Source organism: Galeopterus variegatus, unplaced genomic scaffold (assembly GCF_000696425.1).
Source record: "Galeopterus variegatus unplaced genomic scaffold, G_variegatus-3.0.2 Scaffold7120, whole genome shotgun sequence".
In the NCBI taxonomy this organism is placed as follows: domain Eukaryota; kingdom Metazoa; phylum Chordata; class Mammalia; order Dermoptera; family Cynocephalidae; genus Galeopterus; species Galeopterus variegatus.
In genome coordinates this window covers 66,911-81,117 of record NW_007733231.1, presented here as the reverse complement: position 1 = coordinate 81,117, position 14,207 = coordinate 66,911, and the positions used below count along the sequence as shown (strand labels likewise).

Genomic DNA, 14,207 nt, shown 5'->3' with positions numbered 1-14,207 from the left:
CGGTCTGTATGTGGGATCCGAACCCTCGGCGGGAGCGCCACCGCGCTCCCAAGCGGTGCACTGTAGCAGTGTGCCACCGGGCCGGCCCCAAAAGCAGCCCTGTTTTATTGACCACTCTAAAAGCAAGGATGTGTGAGAAACAAACTTTTGAAAAAGACTGCTATGACCTGGGTGGTAAAATCACAGGCATTTGATTTATTATTATCATACTTCATAAGGTACATATACATTATGTATTCCTTTTGCATATATCCAACATTTCATAATAAAAATGAGGAAAACACTATGATTCTATAGTTACCAATTTTAAACAAAAGAATAAGAAAGGAGAAACAGACATTTCCAACCTTTATCTCTTTAGAAGTAAGAAACGTTTATCATTTAGTATTCAACTTGCAACTCTTAGCATAGCGTATTGGGTACAAACAAATAGGAGTTCAATAAATGTTCACGGTATATACAAAGGAAAATTGGTATTTGATCACTCAGAAATTCCTAGAATGTTTTTTCTTCTAAAACAACTCAACCGGCATATCAAAAAATTGGAATATTCTACATTGAAAATACAATGAAATCAAATAGACACTGAAAGAGTGAGTGACACAGCCAAGCCTAGAATGTATGATCGCAGCCTGCGAGGCTCTGATAGTCCCCGGAGCTATCAGAGCTCTCTCTCCAGCTGAGAAGTTCCAAAAGGTATGCTTACTTCTAGCCTGGAGTACAGCATACTCAGGCAGAGATTATGAATGGAAAAAGATATACTATTCAAGATGGTATGCCTTGACTCAGACCTGGTCATGAGCTCCCCTTCTCTGGCAAGAACAATCAGAGCTAAGAAGTGGATGTATTAAGTACTTAATACCCTACTCACCACCCTATTATCATAGAATGTTTCATTCTGCAAGTGTTTAACTGCTAGATACATTTAACACCACCACCACCCCCATTCCCACCCCACAAAAGGCCACTGGAGAATATGCTCCAAGAAAATGAGGCAATAAATCAAGAGAAAAATATGTGAATCAAGAAAAGGGACTTCAATTAAAAAGACTGGAAAAGGAATTCCCCAGGATGACAAATGGACAGCAGGCCTTGAGAGCAATCTTCTAAATCAGGTCAAAAGACCAGGAAAGATTGGGCCCCACTCCCCCAGTGAAATCAATAAAACACTTGATGTGTTTGAACACATCAAAAAACAATTAAGGTTATTAGATGTGAGTCTGAGAATGAATGAGTGCTATTAGCAAATTTATGTATATCTACACAGAACACCAAGCAAAAAAAAAAAATTAATAATAAAAACTGTTAACTTTAGAGCCCGCCCATGGCTCACTTGGGAGAGGGTTATATGGTGCTGGCCATGGGTTCCAATCCCTATACAGGGATGGCCAGTTAGCTCGCTTGGGAGAGTGTGATGCTGACAACACCAAGGCAGGGGTTAAGATCCCCTTACTGGTCATCTTAAAAAACAATAAATAAATAAATACCAAAAACTTAACGTTAGTAAGAATAAAATATGTTCAGGCAAGGCAAAGTAATCACAGTATACTACATGTCTCAGCTTATGAATAATGTTTACTACTGTCATTATTGTAAATGCTGAATACCGCTCTAACTAATATTATAGATACTGTTGGAGTGAGCAGGACTGAAGCCATGTTGGAACCTAAAACCACAGGGGCTCTAAAAGATTTTTAAAAGTTTTTTTTCTTGGCATGCGTTTCTTTGAGTTCCCACTTTTCCCATGATTATTTGATATTTTGGACCTTGGTTATGGAGCAAGATGACATTATTTACATGAATGTAAAGTTGTTTTCCACCAGCCTGAAGCTGCAGACTTGCAAGTACTAGCCAGGCCCAGAGATAAGGACAAGAACAGAAACTAGACGGTCTTGGCAAGACCTTGCACATAAGACCCTGCATGAAGCCCCTTGCTGCTAACACCCCCCTCCCTCCTGCTTTTTATTTCCCATGTTCCATTCCTTCATCCCCCTCCTCAAAAAATCCCTCAGTAAACCTGAGTCTTTGGGATGGCTTTAGCCTGGCCATTCTCCTTCAGGTTTACCGGAGAAATGGGTTAGCCTAACATCCGTCGTCAAGTCAACTGGTATTCCTGAATAAAAGCTGACTTCCATTTTCACCAACATTTGACTTTTGGATTGTTTGTTTTTTCTGGGGGCAGACAGCTGGACCTGTGGGTTTGGTATCAATTTGGGGGAGCCTCAGCCAGGAAATGAATGTGCTCAGTAACAACACAACTTTATTTGAAAACTGGAAGGCCAGGAACTGTGAGTATATGCAATTGAGGGTGGTACAAGAAAACTAAATCTTTATATCCCAGAGTGGTAAGTCAATTTAAAAATGCTAAAATCTGAAAAAATCAAGAAGTAACACACTATAAATGTCGTTTAGCTATAGGGATCATATTAGTCCATTTCTATTGTTTATAACAAAAATATTTGGAATTGGGTAATTTGTAAAAAAAAAAATGAAATTTATTGCTTACAGTTTGTGAGGCTGGGAAGTACAAAATCCACGGAACACGTCTGGTGAGGGTCTTCTTTTGTGGTTGCTTAACAGCAACACAGGGGACTCACATGGCAGAAAATGGCAAAGTAGAGAGAGATTCACTGCTCTCCTTCTTTTAAAGCCCTCAGAACCACGCTCTTGACCACCACTATTAATCCATTCACTAAGGCATGGTCCTACAATCTAACCACCTCTTCAAGGCCCTACCTTTCAATTACCACAATAGGATTTCCCACTCAACTGTTACAGTGGGAACTGAGTTTCTAATATACGAACTTTGAAGAACACAATTCAATCAATCCACAGGAGGGATAACAGCAGAACAGCAAAAAGAAACAGCTAAAAAGGGCAAGCAGATAAGCAGAAAACTTATTTTGGGTAAAAAGCCTAGAAGATCTATTTGACTCTAACTACATGCATGTATAACTTTCAAATAAGTAAAAATTAAAAAATAAAGACAATAGAAATGTGATTACAAAATACGTTACAAAAGGTAAATCTCACTGTGGTCAAAGGAAACTAACCTGATTGGGGGGGGAAGGGAAGTACTCAAACACCCCTTAGGGCAGATGACCTAAACTAAGATGAGGATTAGGAGGGAGGGGACATTCCAGGTAGAGGAAATAGAGTGAGGGGGGCTCCCAGGTCAGAGAAGGTGATGCATGCTAGGAACTGAAACAGGTTCCCCATGGGAAACGACAAATCAGGAGAGCCCACCCCTTCCTCCAAGTCCTTGTATTCCTTATCTACATCTTACCCATCTTTTAAGGCCAAGCTCAAGTTTCATCTTCTCAGAAGTTTTCCTACAAGTCTCTGAAACCAGGTAATTTTTCTTCTCTAATGTCCACTCCAAAATGATGCCTTTTATCTAATATCCCATTCTCTGAAATAGTTTGGTACCTGATTATATCAATACCATAATTCATTCTCATGGATTGGTGTCACTCAACAGTGACTTATTATATACATAAAATTATGCCAGGTGCTATTAAGTAAAGGAAGAAAGGGAGGAACGGAAGGGAAGAGAACAAGGCAGCAGTTCACAGACATTTAGTAAACTCCTATTAACTAGGAAGGCCTGTGGTACATACTTTTGAATTCCACAGTATTTAAGTATGCAAGTGGGCACTTCATAAATGCCTCTTATTAATTAAATTACAAATGGTTCACAAGATGGAGTGTCTTTGCAAAATTGTAGCTGGACATTTTTAAAATCAATATAGAAATTTTGAAAAAAAAAACCTTGTACTCTTCATATTCCAAGACAAACATAATACTGTAGTAACATTTTTTATAATAAACAGCACAGAGGGATTTTAAAAAATATTTTCTTCTTGTTTACAAAATTTATAGGTTTACATGGAGAAAATCTGGCCAATACAGAAAAATATAGAGAAGAAATAAAAACTACCTTAAGATGAGGTTATGTTATGTAACAAGCGTTATCTTTCAACCTTTTAGGGGAGGACAAATTATCTTATATCCTTTTCCACTTAATATACAGTGGGATTTTCCTTCATCATTAAATATTATTTTATAATATCACTGCAGTATTTGAATGTCTATATTTTTTGAGAAAAGTTCATTTCTCAGAAATAGATTTTTTAAAAATCTGAACTACAGCATTAACTAGAGACAGCTAAATAATAATTACACCAACCTGCTAAAAGAAATACAAAATCAGTGTTAGAAGGTATATGCTAGTAATTGGTGAGATCTGTTTCAACACAATTACAGATTCTCATTTAAATATTTTCATTAAAATGTGAAGTCTTAAACCTAAAATGGCATTTGGGTTACCTTAAACCTATGTGAAACATAGAAAATAAAAGATATTTTAACTTTCCAATAGTAGATGGTAATATAATAAGCCAATGATTACCTTTCATGCCCAACATAATTAGTCTTTTCTCTCCCTCTACTTAGCTAGTCATTTTGGCCAGAGCTGAATGGTGACAAGGTAACTGTAAAGGTAACAAGATCCAATGCCTAACTGTGATCACCTCTATTAATTCAGTCACCTAAAAAGAAATTAGACCAATGTATTTAAAAGCATTAATGCTGGCTTACCCTCAAATGCAACGACTGAGTAGAACTGACTTTAAGCACAATTTTTTTTTGGCGGCAGGGCAGTATGGGGATCTGGACCCTTAACCTTGGTGTTATAGCAATGCGCTCTAACCAAATGAGCTAACTGGCTAGCCCCCCAATCACACTTTATAACACCATATCTGAAAATGCAGTTCAGCTGCACAAGGACAAAAGTATTGAAATCAATCTCTTGCCAACCACTAATCATGTGTAAGATCCCCAAGGCTACAGATAACCTTCAAATAACACTTATACTGTTTCTATAGTAACATGAGCAAATTTTCTAAACTTCTGAAAATGTAACTACTAATTACAATGAATAAGAATAGTAGAAATCAAAGAGCCAGCTTCTTTAAAAAAAAAAAAAAAGGCTAAAAAAAACCTTAAAAAACCTGTATTTCTTGCTTTTAAAAGATTATTGATTTTGCTGTGAATACAAAATTGCTCTAAAAATAGACTATTTTTTAAGTTTTAAAAATTGATTAATTTTCCTGATTTCTAAAATATTGTTAACTTTTTGCCATGATATATGTTTGTTTGAAGCTGACCAGAAAGTAAGGGCTTACAAAGACAATGTTTTAACTACTCCAAAATTACAAAACAGTATTAATCAGTATACATCACTGATTAATTCTTTTAAAATATACTATTAAGGAGACATTTTCTAGGTTTTAAACTATACCCCAATTTTTTTTTATCTTTTGGCATAAACTTACCCATGTGTATTTTAGTGACATCAATTTAAAACATAATTATTCATCAAGAAAGAAATTTCTAAATTATCAATATAATGCTCTTTCTCTGGATCAAAGCCACCAGCTTCTACATACAAAAATAATCAATGATAAAACTGGAAGGAACTGTCAAAATGAACTGAGTCCAATCACCTCATTCTTACCCACAATCACACAGCTGCTTGCTTCATGACAGAAAGTGGACTATTACTGATTAAATGTTTTTAAAAAGCTCTTTTGTGTACTCCTCAGTTAGTCTCTACTTAGGGCCCACGATGAACCTTCCAGATACTGAAGTCTATATTACAAGCGCCAAAAACTGCTTATTAACGCAAAATTATATGAAAAGTTTGGATGCCATAACACAGAGCTCCAAAAATGAAAGACTCAAAATATTAGAACACTATTCCTGATTCCCTAGTCCACAAAATTCCCCTTAAATTTTATGGACAAGATAAATAAAAAATAATAACAGAATAAATAGCAAAACAAATACTGAATTCTATAGAGAAAGGATTGTAATGGTTAAAAGGACTTGGATTTTTACCTGTAGTGCTTTCAGTTTTTATAGGATTGTATTCACTGTTAATTAAAACTTAATGTTTAGGTGAATCTGGATAATAGATATGTGCATGTTGTTTTCTACTATTCTTCCAACTTTCTGTAAGTTTGAAATTATTTCCAAATAATAGTTTTTTAAAAAGTATTTTAAAAAAAGAAAGCAAACATGATCACGGAAAAATTGGAAAATAGAATAGAGAAATCACTACCATATTCTTAAAATGTACTGTTCAAAAAGAAAAAAAGAAATACTATGTATTTGTCGAAACCTATAGAACTGTACAGCCCAAAGAGTAAATCTCAATATGTGAAAAGAGTTTTTTTTTTTTTTAGTTTAGATATCATTAGTTTATTATAAAAGAGACATGGAAATTATTTACATGATGAAAGAAAGCTTCAGAACTTCAGTGGAATGGGCAGCTTCAAGTGATGCCATTTCAGCAGTGATTTATTTCAGTCTACATACTTTCCAAGAATGTTGCCATCTCTAAATAAATAATCCTTGTCTTCTATAACTTCTTTGGTGCCTCCATATTCTGGGAGAACTTTATCTCCAACTTTCACACTAACTGGTCGAATCTCTCCACCCTTTTTCCTTTAGAGTGCGATCCCACAGCTACTACTGCTGATGCTTGCAATACTTTTCCTTGAGCGTTTTCTGGAAGCATAATGCCTCCTTTGGTTACAGTTTCGGCTGCCCTCCTTTCAACCAGTACTCGGTCAAAGAGCAGAAGAAACTTTCTAAACGTATGTCCTGCCATGACTCTCACCCTCATCACAGTTCGTATTCTGCCAAAATATGCAAATTTTAAAAATCCCTTTAGGGGGCTGGAGGATCCCAGGATGGTATGCAGAGTGTGACAAAACAATATAATCATGTCATAAAAGAATGAAACAACCTTACTCAAGGGGATGAGGGGGAAAGGTGATGACCTAAGTAAATACAGAAATGAGTAGGATCTGTAAGACTAAAGGCAAAAGGAACTGTACGTAGGCTCTGTCCTCTAACGGATAAGTTTCCCACAGGGGTGTGGGTTAACAATTCCAATTTCACTACACATGTATATTAGAACTGAAGAATTAAATAAATGGATGACAAATGGTGGGAGCCAGGTCTCTCACTGTTGGAGTGGGAGTTTACAGATAAGGGTAGAATAGGCTAGACTGAGCCACGTGGCAATGGATTAGAGTTGGAGATCTAAGTATGAATTTAAGTTTAGCTTAACATAGATAGTTGGCTACACAGAGAAATACTTACAGATGTGTATACCCACAGGTTAATACACACACATACATGTCCTTGCTCTGTCAATGGAAATCATCAAGTCGAAAGTATACCTGTTCCCCAATGTTCATCGCAGCACTCTTTACAATAGCCAGGAGTTGGAACCAGCCCAAATATTCATCATCAGATGAGTGGATATGGAAAATGTGGTATATCTACACAATGGAATACTACTCAGCTATAAAAAAGAATGAAATACTGCCATTTGCAACAACATGGATGGACCTAGAGAGAATTATATTAAGTGAAACAAGTCAAGCACAGAAAGAGAAATATCACATGTTCTCACTTACTGGTGGGAGCTAAAAATAAATAAATTCACACACACACACACACACAAAAAAAAAACGGGAGGGGGGGAAGACATAACTATTACAATTCCTTGAAGTTGACATGACAAGCGAACAGAAAGGACACTGTTGGGTGGGAGGAGGAAATGGGAGGAGGGGGGGAGGTTTCGGAAATGGGCCACAATAATCAACCACATTGTATATCGACACAATAAAATTTAAAAAATAAATAAAATAAAAATTACTGTTTGAAAAAAAAAATTACTGTTTGAAGCTAGCATATGAAGACTGTTATCTATGTATTATCACATAACATGAAATGTTTAATCTTAAAAGTCACATTTAAGCATTGAATGATAAATAAAACGAAATCATTATTAAACAGAAGCCACTCCCTAATCCCTTATATGTCTATTCATAAATTGTCCAATCTCCAGAAAGATCTCTAAATTGCATTCAAGCCTCTGATTATGGTAACTACTAACTGATATTATTCCAATATACTAATTTAAAGGCAATAGCAGAAAAACCGTCAAAGACTATGCTAAATTGCTAAGGGGGATAAGAAATATATATGTGAAAGGAATTGCTTTAATCAATAAGAAAAAACTTCACTAGAAATGTTCTTAAACTTGATCAGTAAAGCTAGCATTTGGGACTTTTAATATAAATTATGTTATGCAGAAAAATAATGAATCAGCCTAATCATAACAGCAGGATATACTAAGTGATATCTGATTACACGTGCTTTATTACTACTCTTGGTGAAGTTAACAAAGCATACTGTACTTCTACCTAGCCAGCCACTAGAAGCAATCACAACTGTGAAGTATATAAAGCCCCCAAAATTTGGTAATTGATATTTACCAATTGCCTAGCTTACTGGCAACAGAAACCTTAGAAAAAAGATAAGACCATCAAGCTGATTTTCAGCATTTATCTCTAAAGTGTTAAAAGTTGCTTTATGTAAATGTGCTCTGTACACTAGTACAAGAATATGGTTCCACCAAGTAGTTGCATTTGTTCAAAGATAACATAAGAATAAACTAAGAAACCAAAGAAATTATTTTAAAGCTCTAAGAACAAATAAATCAGAGGATGTCACTTGAATCTTTTCAAGTCCTCCTTTTTTTTATTAATGTAAAATGCAAAGTTATTCTTATGGTAGGATTTATTTTATAACATAATTTAATGTAAAGTAACGTAATATAACTGATGTCTAGGATAAAGCAATTTGAAGTTATATGCTGGCAAACCAGCGGGTGGCATCAGCTTAGAGCAGGATTCCCTACAGCAGCCCAATTGGCCTTTGGTTTCTGCCCAAACCAGTAAGTTCTATCCTGTTTCCAAGGCATAGATAGAATAATTAAACCAATTAAATCTCCCCTAACAAGCAGTCACCAGTGGGATCATCAAGAAAATAAGAATGGACCAACCGGAGTCCATCACTGCTACAAAAACAACACAAAGCATGACGCTTACCAAGAGTGAGTCAATCAAATACAAAGGACAGTTATAGATACATTCACAAATCCTCTTTCCATATTCCTAACAGATCACGAAAGAACTCAAGACAAATTCCTCATGTGATAAAATCTGCTTAAAATATCATACCATTCATTGCCTTTTAGAGTTACACACAGAAATATTAATAGATAAAATGATGTGATTTCTAGGATTTCCTTCAAAATGATGGCAGACAGCAATAAATGAAACAAGATTGGTCATTCGTAGATAATTACTGAAGATGGGTGATGGGTACATATGGTTTCTAACACTACTCTATTTTTGTATGTGTTTGAAATTTCCATGTAAAAAGTTGAAAATATAAAGATCATTAAAAAATAACTCTACTCAACAAAACACCCAATTCAAAAATGGGCAGAGGACTTGAACAGACACTTCTCCGAAGAAGATATACAAATGGCCAATAAGCACATGAAAAGATGTTCAAAATCACTAATCATTAGGGTAACGCACATCAATACTGCAATAAGATACCACTTCACATCCATTAGATGACTACTATCAAAGAAACAGAACAAGTCCTGTCAAGGACATGGAGACAATGGAACTGTTGTGTACTGTTTGTGGGAATAGAAAATGGTACAGCTACTACAGAAAACAGATGGTGGTTGCTCAAAAATTTTAAAGTAGAATTACCATATGACCCAGCAATTCCACTTCTAAGTTTATACCCAAAAAAATCTAAAGTAGGGTCACGAACAGATATTTGCACACCCATGTTCATAGCAGCACTATGCACAATGACCAAAAGGTGGAGGCAACCCAAGTGTCCATCAACAGATGAATGAATAAACAAAATGTGGTAGTACACATACCATGGAATATTATTCAGCCTTAAAGAGAAAGGAAATTCTAACACATACTACAATGTGGATGAAACTTGAGGACATGATACTAAGTGAAATAAGCCAGTCACAAAAGGACAAATTCTGTACAACTTCACTTGTATGAGATAGCTGGAGTAGTCAAATTCATAGACAGATAGTAGAATGGTGCTTGCCAGGGGCTGGAGGAGGAGGGAAAAGAAAGTTAATTTTAATGGTTACAGAGTTACAGTTTTGCAAGGTGAAAAAGACAGATGTTGTACAACAATGTGAATGTACCTAATGCCACTGAACTATGTACTTAACTATGGTTAACATGGTAAATTTTATGTGTATTTTACCACAATTAAAAAAAAAAGTTTTCGGGGCCGGCCCAGTGGCGCACTGGATAAGTGTGCCGCTTGGGAAGCGCGGCGGCGCTCCCGCCCGAGGGTTCGGATCCCACATACAGACCGGTTCCCGCTCACTGGCTGAGCGAGGCACGGGAGCAACACCGAGGGTTGCAATCCCGTTGCCGGTCCCCGGTCCGGTACGGGGGCAACACTGAGGGTTGTGATCCGTTGCCGGACACGGAAAAAGACAAAAAGACAAAAAAAAAAAAAAAAGTTTTCGAAGAAATAATTTTACCCATCATCTCAATATTTTTATAAAAGCCTTCTTTGATCACTGACCATATAGGCCACAATACGGCAAATAACCTTACAAATCTTGACATGACATTCTAAGGAGCATTCTGTGATATAATTATAATGACTTTTGAATCTAAAAATATAAAACTAACCACATGAGCACTATTCACCCCTTCCTCTACCCTTCTTTGATCACTGACCATATAGGCCACAATACGGCAAATAACCTTACAAATCTTGACATAACATTCTAAGGAGCATTCTGTGATATAATTATAATGACTTTTGAATCTAAAAATATAAAACTAACCACATGAGCACTATTCACCCCTTCCTCTAGGATCATGACTTCATCTAATACTTTCACATGAATATGGATTAACCCATCAGAGATGAAATTTTCCCTGATCTATCAGAATGTTTCTCCGCAATCCAACATGGTATCATTGGCATGAATTGGCAAAATTCAAGATTTAAGCAAAGATCTATTGCAGTGAGGCAAAGAAGGTTTGGATGAACAGTAATAAACGTCCTCAGAGAAAGCAACACATGCCAGGTTTCTGAACACTGGGTATGGGCCTACCTAGACCTGTCTGAAGCAGTGCTTCCATATGTTTGGACACACAATCTGTTTCAAAATGCAAGAAGGGTAATAATAAACAACAACAACAAAAAAAAAACCACAAAAAGGAAAAAAATATATAATGCTACAGGGATCCTATGAGCCCAGCCTTTCCGTGTAGTCTGTCACTATGCTAAACTGAAGTTGTACACATATTGCACTACCAATAAAAAGACCATAAAGGCAAAACTGTGTTTGCATTTATGAATGAATCATATAATTTTTCATTATATTTACTTGGCTAGAGGAACAGCTAAATTTGATTAACCAAATCAAATAGAAGTCAAAAAGCCTTTTGTGACAACCAATTCTGCATCATACTCCTATTAAGTTGCCTGGACAATTCACCAACATTGTAGAATTCAACATTGTAGAATTCAAAAGCCTTTTAAATATGTATATTCTCACACAAAGCATTTCCACATCCAGAAATTTGTGCTAAGGCAATAGTTGAAGATATGTGTAAAAGAAACTTCAGTGAATAAAAAAAATTATAAACATTCTTAGTGACCAACAGGCAACTGATTAAATTATGGTTCAGCCATACAATTACATGCCATGCAGACATTAACAATATCTGATACAGGAATATATTCATAACACACGAAGGTAGTTCAAAAAGTTCATGGAAAAATAGAATTAAAATATAGTACATATCTTTCCATGAACTTTTTGAAAATGTCTCATATTATGTGAAAAAACACATTGTAAAATAATATTAAAATATTAACCCATTTAATTATATACCTAGATTGTGTGCCTTTGTATATATGTGCACAATACATATATATGGAAATTTGTGAATGCACATACATCGGAGAAAATGATACATGAGAACATGAGCAAAAGTGTGTAAATATGATCAAGGGCCAATGGAATTGCATGTTAGTGTGTAAAGACGTGCCTTTATATTTATATATGAGTGCATAAAAGAATATATGTGCACGTATATATATCTGCTAATGCATATGCCTATATTTGGACCATAAGCCTGTGTTTTAAGTAGCTGAGTGTATGTATATCCTCGTAATAACTACTTAGCAGCTTTGTGACCTTGAGCAAGTTTCAGAGCCTCTTTGAGTCTTGACTTTGTCATCTATACAATGAAAACAAACCCTGACTCAAGGGTTTGTAAGGATTAAATGAAAAAATGGATGTAAACCACTTAGTGCTGTGATTCGTGCATAGTAAATGCTCAATCAATATTAGCTTTCCTTATCTGTACACATGTATACTGATTTATACCTGTGTATATTTACATAGCTATAAGTCCAGAAGAATGCACATCAAAATATTTAACTGTGGTTATCTATGAGTGATAGGTTTTTGTTCTCAAAGGTTTTGTGGGTTTTTTTGGCTTTTATATTTTACAATTTTTCTTGGAAGATTTTTCCATTTTTTTTTGAAGATGATTTCTTCAAAATTATTATTTTAAAAAGAATGAAATACAAATGGTCTGTCCCTGACATACCTCAATTCTGCATAATTAAAAGCTATTAAGTACTACACCAAGGAATACATAATTTTGATACTCCAACAAATTTTTTGTATTCTAGCAGTATATCAGCATTACCTAATAGCTCAAGAAGATGGCAGTACAAAGAAAAACCACAGCCCTTTTGCTTGTTTGCCTTATCCAAGCCAGTACGAAAAGAATGAATCAGATGATAACATAGGTGATTTGCAAACATCTTGGTGACAGTTATGTGACATCTGTCATTCGCATTTTAACGAAGCAAGGAGGAACCCAGAGTCTCGTCCAAGGTCATACCAAAAAGAAAAAAAAAAACCCACCATGTGCTAGACCCCAGTGTGTAGAGATCTAAGGATTAAACTGCATTGTCACAATTCTGGGCATGTTTATGAAACCAAGAAGCTAAATTCTTAACTAGTCGTTTAGTCCGAGGCCAAGACGGGGGGAGAGGAGCGGGTAGAAGAGAAAGGATTACAACACACGACTGATGACGGCAAAACAAACCAATAACTGGCCGCACCAGGGTCAATCTACCTGCTTTAGTCGTATCGGTTTTTCTTAGTTCTAGTAGATCATCTAAGATAGGACATTTGATTTCATAAATGCAGAATTAACATTTGCATGCAAATGATACCGAAAGCAAGTGAAATATGACAAAACACAAGCAGTTATTTGCGGTTCCAACCAATATCAGTTACTACCTGGCTCAATTCCCACAAATTACGATGTGTTCGATTAATACCTCCAAAAACCCTGCTGAAGATCTCTCTCAATTTCCAGGGGAAACCCAACTACAGACAGAGAGTAAACCAAAAAGGTCTTTTCCCTGGGACCTCAATTGATAAACCATACCCAAGATGATAATGCAGTCATCCCCCATACATCTTCTCCTCAGCTGTGCTGTTAAATCTCTTCAAACGTCACTTCCAAGCGTTTAAAATACACCCAGGCACACGCCCTGCAGCCCGCGCCATAGCTCTACATTTTGGGGCAGCTAAACATTGCCTTTTCCAAATCCACCGCATACTGCAGGCTTCTCTCTCGTTTCATTTTTGACTTTTGTCTTAAAACGGAGGTGAGGGGGATGGGTTTGGACAAACAGAGTAGGCTCTGAAACCCTGAGTAATCGCATCTCACTGCAGGGAGCTGTCGGCGGCAGTAGCAGCGATCTTAATCTTTCCTCTCCGCCCAGTTTCCCTTTCCATTTCACGCTTTTTTTCTTTCTTTTTTTCCAATGACATCAAACCAAGGGTGGAAAAAGGAAAAATGAATGCCCCCAGGTCGATGCCTCCTGAGACTCACGGGTTCTGACTCGGAGACCCAGCCGACCGCCCTGGGAAATGCGGAAAAACGAGGCCTGGAGGAGGTGTTTCCACCGCCCGCGGTCGTGAGGGACGGACCGGGCCCGCGGTGGCCGCGAATCCGAGCCCGGAGCCCGACCGGCCCGCCTAGGCCCAGCGAGGCCTGCCAAGCCCCGGCGTCGAGTTGAGCACGGGTCGGCCCGAAGAGGCCTGACGCGGCTGGCGGGGGAAGCAGGGCCGGGGTCCGAGGTCCAGGGCGGGACTCCGGCGCTGCTTACCTGCTGGTACCGGCTGCCGCAGGTCGGTTCGACCGCCGCCCGCGCCGCCCACGCCAACGCCA

The 14,207-nt window shown here is 37.1% G+C and overlaps 1 protein-coding gene and 1 pseudogene across 1 annotated transcript in view; both read right to left on the bottom strand.

Annotated features, from left to right (window-relative positions):
- NDFIP1 (Nedd4 family interacting protein 1) overlaps positions 1-14,201 on the bottom strand; it is a 44,574-nt gene extending 30,373 nt beyond the window's left edge. The window contains exon 1 of the mRNA XM_008591647.1: positions 14,146-14,201. The gene's annotated coding sequence lies outside the window, so the exon portion shown is untranslated. The remainder of the gene's footprint in view (positions 1-14,145) is intronic.
- On the bottom strand, positions 6,369-6,684 carry LOC103607097 (annotated as a pseudogene).
- Positions 14,202-14,207: the final 6 nt, after the last annotated feature.